The following is a 9955-nucleotide window of genomic DNA, read 5'->3' as shown; positions in this document are numbered from 1 at the left end:
TGGCTTATGCTAAACACCAGCTTTCCTTCTGGGCGTCTGGGATTTGGCCGCGTGCCACCTAGGGAATACTCCCCACAACCAGCCCCCAGTAGGATCCACGGCCCCGAGTCTCTAAGGAGCTTTGCTGTCCGGGAACATGTCACCAGTGCTGGGGGGTGACAGGCATCCTGAGTGGCTCCACTGAGAGGTGTTCTGGGGAGCTGGCACCTGGGGCCCCTAGACCTCTCCCCATGCGCCTCTGCTGAGTTTGCTGGGTTCTTTGCCCAAAATAAATCAAAGCCATGAGTCCTCCTAATGAATCTTCAAACCTGGGGGTGGTCTTGGCTACCCCCATCCACCTAGCAAAGCAAGGTGACCATTGACTCTTGCCAGCTTTCCCTCCCTTGAACACAGAAGTGCCTACACCATTGTTTTCTACAAAAAGGTGCCTGTTACCAGCACTGACTCTCATCAGCTTGGCGTCTAGGACAACTGTATACCACCGACAGCACGCATTACCTTCTATCTCTTTCCATGCGGTTGTGCCTCTCCCTCTGCTGGGACCTGCCCCGTGGGGGCCCGCTCTGCCTCTGCTCCCCGAGGGCGGCCTGGGGCGACTCCACCGACGGCCAAGCACCCTGCGCTGATGTGGAGCCTTCACCCACATTCTGGAGCTCTCCAAGGGTTCTTCGTTCTATGTTTGTGTCCAACTGACGTATCCTACTCCGACTCCTCTTATTTATTGCTTGTTTACATAGCGCTTCTTCTTTGCAAAAGAAGGAAAAAGTGGTATTTTAATTTTTTGATTCTTTTAAACTTACCCTCGTGAATGCTGAATATATTTTTTGTTATTTTCGATCCAAGATATAAACATCAATGGGTAAGGAGCACACAGAACCAAACAAGAAGCACTCCAAAATTCCATAGAAACATCCGGCACAAGGCTCTAGGTTTCAAACTATACAACTGAACATAAACTAAATTAAAACACCCCAGAGGGCTTTCCTGGTGGCGCAGTGGCTGAGAGTCCGCCTGCTGATGCAGGGGACACGGGTTCATGCCGCGGTCCGGGAAGATCCAACGTGCCGCGGAGCGGCTGGGCCCGTGAGCCATGGCCACTGAGCCTGCGCGTCCGGAGCCTGTGTTCCGCAACGGGAGAGGCCACAACAGTGAGAGGCCCACGTACCGCAAAAAAAAAACACCCCAGGTATTATGTAATCAATACAGCTTATACAGCAATACAATCAAAAGTCCCCCTTTTAAATCAAGAGCCATTTTAACTGTCATCTAGGAATAAAAAAACCAAGAAGTTGTTTGATTTTTCTGATATTCAGAAGGGGAAAAAAAAAACAAACCTAGAAATATTTTCTCCAAAAGATTTTCTTGATATGCAATTATTCTAAGATGACAACTGATATTCTAACTGCAATGCTCAGAAGAGGACAGAACCTAAGTGGTTTAGGATTAAACACGCCCTCACCTGACAAGTGAGATTCCCCCCACAAAAGGAGTCATCACGTCATAGCTTTGACCTGTGCTACAGAAATATGTCAAATTTCTATCACAGTACAGCAGGCGTCTAAGAAGTACCTGTGGTGATGGGAATTCCCGAGGTACCGTACAAAGCCAAACCCTCTACGATGAAAGAATCACTTAACACACATTTCAGAATGGTGATAACTTTTCAAAAGACATAGAGAGGAATTCACAAGTATTGGTAATATTTTGGTTCTTCAGCTGAGTAGTCAGTACAGGGACTATTTTAATTTTAACCTTTATACCTTACAAATGCTAACATATACTTTCACAAGCAATGTCATAAGAACAATGGAAAATTAATCACTGGCGTGGGAGAAAGAAGGAGAGCTCCATCCCTACCCTGTCTTTATCAGCTCTTGAAAAGCTGAGTGTGAGCTGTGTTATTGTTGGGTAACTCGAAAAAGAATATTTTCCAGGAAAAACGGATTGAGGGTTAACGTCAGGGGTAAGCAAAGTTTGCCTTCAGAAGTTTCTTTCTTTCTAAGACTTTCTGTATCACCTTATGGCCTCTTGCTCCCAACTCAATCCTTTGCCCATCTGCAGATGGTCCCCTAAAGCTCTGAGCGGATTTCAGACTCCTGCCTCACTCATGAAGTATGAAATAAGAGAAAAAAAAAAAAAACCCTAAATTTGCTGTCAGTAACGAAAATGTACCTAAGTCTATCATGTTTCTGTTTAAGGAGGTTACTGTTAAGAAAAAGCAGCCCCTAAACTCAACGTTTCCAGGCCAAGTATAAACGTGATGTTCAAAATTCGCAAGGATGTTCCAAGTGAGGTGACTGGGCAGAGGGACAGAAGGATTCCTAAGATGCAAGCAGGCTTCCGAGATCCTTTCATTTGTTTATAAACCACCTCTCTCCCCTCCCCCACCCGTGGCCAAAAAAAAAAAAGGGGGGGCAGAGACATCAGGCAGGAGGAGAGAGCAGCTGCCAGCTTCTGTTTTATCGCTTACCTCCTAATTTAATCCGAACGTGCTCAGGCAAAGCTTTGTTTCTACTACCCAAAGTCTGTTTAGTGGATTCAATTTACTTCTGATAACAGAAAGAAAATGCTCTCGGCAATCCAATATCCTGATGCTTGGTAGCTTCAAGTACAGAACGTGAGTTACTACAACTCTGGAAAACAATGAAGCAACAGGAACGTTATCAACAGGTGACAATCTCCTCTCTACGCACAAATAAAATGCACTTTAATAGAAGTAACGTCAAAGTTATTCACATGAACTTGAAGAACTTTAGGTGCACTAAGGATTTTTAAATATCCCCGAACCACATAAATACTCTCGATTTTAACAAGTTATCGAGCTCAATGAAAGACAAAAACATCCTTGGGACCTAACTAAAATACAATTTATCCACTTAACACAAAAGAGCAAAGCTTCGCAAATCATTTTCCCTACCTGTGTTTGTGAAAGATTAGAATTTCCACTAGTAGAGCAACTATTTGCAGTTAACAGAGGGTATGTAAATTGAAGAGCAGTAGTTGCAGCAGCTGTTTTATTTTTCACTCATGTTCTACATTTGTTTTGTTGCTGATGAAGTGGAACACTCATTAATCCGGATGGATGGCAAATAAGAGTTACCAAACTGCCAAGACAAAAGAAACCCAGAAACACATGAAGAGTATGTGGCAGGTAAGTTTCCTGAAACACCACAATCACTATCACACTCTAATGGCTAACATTTGATTTTCTGGATAGGAACTCCAATCTGTTACCATGAATGCCCCCCATCATGGAAATCTCTACAAAGCAATTATCAGCTACTGTTGTAGGGGACAAGTTCAAACTTTCTTCCTCACATTGGAAGGTGTGGCTGTGTGTCATCTTTTAGTTACACCTCCCTTCCCATTACACTTCTGACACCAATCTCTGGTTTTTTTTGGCCACCCTCCAAAATCTGACGACTATGGGCAAAACGGGGAAAACTACAGGGTGGGGACAGACAGAAAGCTGAGGAGACACCCTAGCAGACAGGCTACTCCTCTCCGATAGTTGTTGCTGCGAGATCACTTATGGGCTGGCAGTCTGGCTGAAGGATGAAGCTGCATTTTACACTCAAAGACTCACAACATGACGTCTGTCCTCCCAGGGGATGCATCTGTGCAAGATCAGGTCAGCCTCAACCTGAGTCAACAGAGGGGGAAGCAGAGGTCTCTCCTGACATTTAGGTGGGTGATTTGGGGACAAAACCTTTGTTCCTCAGGAACACGTGTGCACTTATCTCAACTCATCTCTCTTCCACATGCAGACGCAGAGCGCACACCGCAAAGGTAATGCTGCAGGCTGTGTACTTAATATCTGCTTGCTGTGCCTGCACAGAGCACACAAACTTTCAGCTCAGCCTCCACACCCACTGAGGTCTGCTCCCTGTTAAGATGCAAGCTGCAGTGAGGCCGCTGGCCTCTGCAGAAAACCCGGGTCTACATCCAGACCGAGGCTGGTGCTTCTCTGCACAGGACCCTGGTCTACACCCGGACCCAGGCTAGTGCCTCCCTGCAGAGGCCCCTGGTTCCACCCGGATACAGGCCGCTGGCCTCTGCTGAGGACCCTGGTCTACACCCAGACCCACGATGGTGCTTCTCTGCAAGGACCCTGGTCTATACCCGCACACAGCCTGCTGCTTCTCTGCACAGGACCCTGGTCTACACCCTGATCCAGCCGGGCCCGCTCCCTGGGGGATGCACCCACTTGTTGAGCGCCATGCCAGGCTCGGGGGGATCCGCACCGCGCGGGGCTGGCGGGGGCTCGGCTGCTATGCTGCTGAAGCCGTCCTCCAGGCGGACGCGCACCGCCCACTTGGCCCGCACCTCGGTCGCGCCCTCCACGTTCTCCTTGACGCCGCCGTCGGGCGCCTTGGGCCGGGGTGCGCCGGCGCCCGGCACGTCGGCGCCCGGCGTCTTCTCGGCGGCGCGGGGCGCGCCCGCCTCGCTCAGCAGCATCATGCGCAGCTCCTGGAAGTCGATGTGGCCCAGGCACTGGTTGGCGCCCGGGAAGCCACCATCGGCCAGCGCAGGCGGCACAGCACCGGGTACACGGGCGGCGCGACCCCGCCGCCGCGCCCACGGCCGCAGCGAAGCCCCCCGCCGCTGCGCCCGGCGCCGCCGCCGCCAGGAAGCAAGAGTTGACGCGCGTCTCGAGCTCGCCGTCGGCCGCCGCCGCCTCCATGTGCGAGTACAGGATGTGCTGCAGCTGCATGTACTCGATCTCCGTCATCTCCACAAGGCTCAGCTGGCTGGTCCTGAAACTCAGCCCCGCCTCGCCGAGCGCCGCGTCCGCGCCCTCGGGGCCCGCCGGCCCGCCCGCCTGCGGCGGCTCCTGCTGCCCGGGACCCGACATGCCTGCGCCAAAGGCGTGTGGCACGCGGGCGGGCCGGCTGGGCCAGGCCGGGCGGTCGCGTACGCACAAACCGCCGCCCGCCCGCAATGGCGGACCCTCCCCGGCCCCTCCCCGCCCCGCCCGGAGGCCACACCCCGAGGGCGGGCCACACTCACCCCCCGCCCCGCCCCCGCCGCGGCGCCCCTTCCCGAGCTGCGCGCCCATGTTGGGGGCGCGGGGTTCTGGTGGCGGGGGCGTGGCGCGCGGGTCCAGGCCGTCCAAGTCCAGTGCCTGAGGGCCCAGACCACCCGGGTCGAGTGTCCGCAGGGCCGGGCCGCCCGGATCCCAATGTCCAAGGGGCCAAACGCCCGAGTCCAGTGTCCGAGGGTCAGACACACCTGGGTCGAGTGTCCGCGGGGCCGCCCGGGGCCTGGCCGGGTATCAGGGCGCATGCAAGAGACACCTCTCTAGGTAACGCTTCACCACCAGTCCACGTATCCACGGGGTGCCCTGCGGTCCCCCCCTTCTCGGGACACGAGGCCTGCAGTAAGCCCGAACAGTAGACAGGTGAGACAGCGGCCCCAAATACAGGTGTGACAAGGCAGGCTGTACGTAGGTGAAAACTCAGGCAGGTAAATCAATACACGTGGTGCACGGTTCCTCCTACAACCGGCAGGGCTCGTGTAATCAATGCACTGGACAAACACTGGCCACTGATGAGCTGGAATGCACGTGCCATGTGGGTTCATGCTTTTAAAGTGCGCTCTTCAGTGGTAGTGTGTTCACATGCCATCACCACAACCAGTTTTCGAACATTTTCATCACCCCAAAGAATCCCATACCCATTAGCACTCCCTAAACACTAACCTTCTTTTTGTCCCTATGGGTTTGCCGACCCTGGGTACGTCCTATAAATGGTATCATAGAATACGTGGTCTTTAGAAGAATTAGTTTTGCAGGCTCAAAATGATGACTGTACCCACCTCTCACCCTTACCCCCATCTCAACCAGTGGCTGTTTTCTGTATGGGAACCACGTGCTTTAAAGAAAGGCCTGTGATTTAGGCACAGTTTTCTTCCATCAGGCTCTGAATCGCTCATTCTGTCAGAGCTCAGACATCTATGGAGTGCTATTCATTTCTTCTGCAGTCTCTTTTCTTTGAACAAGGTAAGATCATCCTGCACTTCCCTGGAGGACCAGTGGTTAAGACTCCGTGCTTCCACTGCAGGGGGTGCAGGTTCAATCCCTGGTAGGGGAACGAAGATCTCACATGCCACGTGGCACAACCAAAAAACTTTCAAAAAAAAAAAAGGAAAAAGACAAAATATATATAAATTTGCTTTTCTTTTTGTCGACTTAATATGTCCCCAGCAGGATAATGATGGACCACTTACTCAAGAAAAGGTATCAGGTGTTTGGGGGGGAAAAAGAGCACTTTTTCTCACACCTAACATAAAAATTAGTTTCAGATCATCGAAATACCTACATTTAAAAAGAAAATTATACAACTACTATATATATAGGATGATATCGATAAAATCTTTGAGAAGATTCTCAGCGTGACATCAACACATACCGTAATGTGCACAGGCTCGCCCTGGGGATCTTGTTTAAAAGCAGATTCTAATTCAGCAGGCCTAGGTGGGACCCGGAATGCCACCTTTCTAAGGAGGCCCCAGCTGACGTGTGTGCAGCTGATCAGTTGACCCCACTTTGAGCAGCAAAATCACGCAGTATGGTGACATTTACAATGTTTAAAAAAGAAAATAAAATCAAGATTATATGCGACTTGGTTTTTTGCTTATTGGAAATAAAGACCTTTGGCACCTACATTGTTTTCTGTGTTTCTTGATTTGGGCGGATTCCTTGCAGATAACAGTTTTTGAGCCCTCTTTTATTTAGACATGAAACGTGAGAATGATCTGGCTTTAGTGGGACTTCTTTGATAAATAAAATGTGAAGAAAATATAAAACATGTCTTTTTCAAACTCTAAACGTGGCTCCAAGTGGTTCTGGTGTAGCCCTCCAGGGGTAGCCCTCCTTAGCTGAGGACCCTGGCTGTAGGGTCAGGCAGAGCCCAGCGGAGCAGGTCAGGGCGGGAGAAAGGCCCCACCTGGGCTCCCCTGAGCTAAGAACTAAACATGCAAAAAAATCAATAAATGAATAAGTAAACAGCATCATGGACCGATGCGAAGGGCTGGCTTTCGAGAACAGGAGGAGCTGCTCTGTGGACAGGCCATCGTGCAGGGGGAGACCCCCAGTGGGTGGCAAAGGCAGTTTAGTGGCTCCGGACTAACGGCCAGAGACCCAAGCACAGCATCCATGTGAGCCTCAAGGAATGCGGGCAAGCGTTGGACATGACACCGCTGTATAAATATATGGATTCGGTGGAACCAGCAGGGCTGGAGAGCAAAACCAGATAGAGAATAGAGACATTACAAGAAATTAAAACTACAGGCAATATTGGACATGAACAAATAGGCACACATTCTTTTTTTTTTTTTTTTTTTTTTTTTTTTTGCGGTACGCGGGCCTCTCACTGTCGTGGCCTCTCCCGTTGCGGAGCACAGGCTCAGCGGCCATGGCTCACGGGCCCAGCCGCTCCGCGGCATGTGGGATCTTCCCAGACCGGGGCACGAACCCGTGTCCCCTGCATCGGCAGGCGGACTCTCAACCACTGCGCCACCAGGGAAGCCCCTAGGCACACATTCTTAACAAAAGCTTAGCAAATTGAATCCAACAAGATTTCTTAAAAGGAATAACTCATCGTAACCAAGTGGTGTTTATTCCAGGGATGCAAGTTTTGTTTACATTTGAAAATCAACCAATGTAAATTACTATATTCATAGAGCAAAGTGGAAAACCATATGATTACCTCAAAAATGCAAAAAAAAAAAAGTGGCTGGCAAATCTAACATCGATTCCCAATAAAAATTAGGCAAACCAAGCATGGAGGGCAAGTTCCTCAACCTGATAAAGGAGTACATGAAATTACCACACTTCACATCATACTTAAATGGCAAAAGACGGAATGTTTTCCCTCTCGATGAGGAAAAAGGAAAGATACCCACTGTCGCCACTTCTATTCAGCATTGTGCTGGAGGGTCTACTCGGCGTGACAGGGCAAGAGAAAGAAGAGCATGCAGGTGGGAAGACCAGAAGTGGAACTGTCAACTTTCTCCCTAGGCAGCACGATGACCTAGGGAGAAACTCCTACAGAACCTACAGAAAAGCCAGTGAGTTCAGCGAGGTCGGAGAACATAACAACATCCTAATACCAGTCATGTTCCTATACAATAGCGGTGGACATGCAGACCCTGCAATTAAAGTACAGTAGCACCTACCATCACTCAAGTGCACACCGAGGTGTGAGTGTAACAGAATACGTATAGGACATGCATGTTGAATAGCATACGGGGTGCTTTCACTGCCCTAAATATCCCCTGTGCTCTGCCTACCCATCCCTCTGCCCCTTTGCCCCCTGGCAGCTACCGATCCTCTTACTGTCTCCATAGTTCTGCTTTTTCCAGAGTGTCATAGAGGTGGCATCATGAGGCCTTTTCTGATTGGCTTCTTTCACTTAGTTAAATGCATTTCAGGTTCCTCTGTGTCTTTTCGTGGTTTGATAGCTGATTTCACTTAGTGCTGAATCATATGCCATTGTCTGTGTGGGACACCGTTTATTTATCCGTCACCTGCTGAAGGACATCTTGGTTGCTTCCAAGTTTTAGCAACTATGAATACAGCTGCTGTAAACATCCGTGTGCAGGCTTTTGTGTGGACATGGGTTTTAGCTCCTTTGGGTAGGTACCAGGGATTGTGCTCCTGGAGCGTATGATAAGCGGATGCTTAGTTTTGTAAGAAATAATCAAACCATCTTCCAAAGAGGCTGCACCATTCTGAATTCCCACTGGCGTGAACGAGAGCTCCTGTCATTCCACATCCCCAGCCCCATCTGGTGTTGTCAGCGTTGCATGCTTTGGGCAGTCTACGAAGTGTGCTTGACGGCCTTTTGAAGACTCAGTTACTGTGCCGGCCTGGTGGCAACCCCGTGCGGCGCAGGGCGGGGGCGATGTCTCCCAGGACACAGTCTGGGCTCCGCGACCAGTGGTGCTCTTGCTCCAGGATTGCTGGATCTGGAATCAAGGGGTGCGAATGGGGTGGCCCCTCTCCCTATTACCTCTCCTGATGCCCCGCAGAATCTGTGCTTCCTGTCCTGTGACTCTCGGTTCTAGAGGGCTCAGTCCCGAGGGGAAGAGAGCTTCCTTGCAGGGACGCAGTGAGGCTTCCTGGGGCCGTGGGTGGAGGCTGTGGCCTGGCCACTTGGGACTCTTCAGGCCCAAAGCAGGGGTGGCAGGGCCCGACTGTCCAGGGTGAGGAGCCGGAGAACCCAGGTCCTCTTCATCCTCCAGGCCGGTGGACAGCCACAGCGATGCCCTCGGGCCCGACGGCTGAGGCTCAGACCCGTTAGAAGCAAAGGTTTGGGTCACCCACCAGGCCACGAACCCCCAGCAGCTGCTCGGGGCCCCAGGGAGCGTGGACGGGTTCATGGAGGAGGGTCGGTGTCGGTACCAGCGCCGCGGCTGCCACCAGGAGTGACGGCTGTGACAGCCGCCCATCGTCCTCCTTCTGATGGAAACGTGCCTGCGTGTTTATCCACCGCACGCTTTTGTTCTCTCCTCCTTGCTCGTCCCTGGTCGCGTAGGATGCGACGTGAATGGCCGGCCTTATTCCCATGGTCTGCAGGACCGGGCAGCCCACCCAGAAGTGACGGGAGGTCCGGTCCCCTCTTCTGGGGGCGGGGACAGTGGCGATGGGGGCGTCGCGTTGGGTGGGAGGTGACTTTGTGCCTGTCTTCCTTTAGGAATTCGGCTCAAAGGGCGGCTGTAAGCAAGGCATGCAGGCGCGCGGGGGCTGAGATGATGGGCGCGGGGCGGCTAGCCGGGCCCCTTTTCTTAGAAGCCCCTCTGCTGCGTGTTCGCGGTTGAGGGGGTCAGCAGAGACAGTTCTGCACGAGATCTGGAGACCAGAAGGGAAGCAACAGCCACACCGATATTTCAACTCGGACGGTCGACCTGGGGTCACACGCGTAGCATTCGCCTTGTTGGGGGCAGTGTCCCC

General features: G+C 51.6%; 1 pseudogene across 1 annotated transcript; it reads right to left on the bottom strand.

The window, feature by feature from the left end:
- Window positions 1–494: 494 nt before the first annotated feature.
- On the bottom strand, window positions 495–4855 carry LOC307053665 (transcription factor-like 5 protein; annotated as a pseudogene). Its single transcript has 4 exons — window positions 4208–4855; window positions 2918–3104; window positions 2471–2633; window positions 495–745 (listed from the first exon to the last, which is right to left on the bottom strand). The product of its transcript is annotated as a transcription factor-like 5 protein (transcript).
- Window positions 4856–9955: the final 5100 nt, after the last annotated feature.

The sequence above is a fragment of the Hyperoodon ampullatus genome (assembly GCF_949752795.1).
Source record: "Hyperoodon ampullatus genome assembly, chromosome: 5".
Classification (NCBI taxonomy): Eukaryota; Metazoa; Chordata; class Mammalia; order Artiodactyla; family Ziphiidae; genus Hyperoodon; species Hyperoodon ampullatus.
The sequence above is the reverse complement of the archived record's forward strand: the minus strand, read 5'-3'. Positions and strand labels throughout refer to the sequence as shown.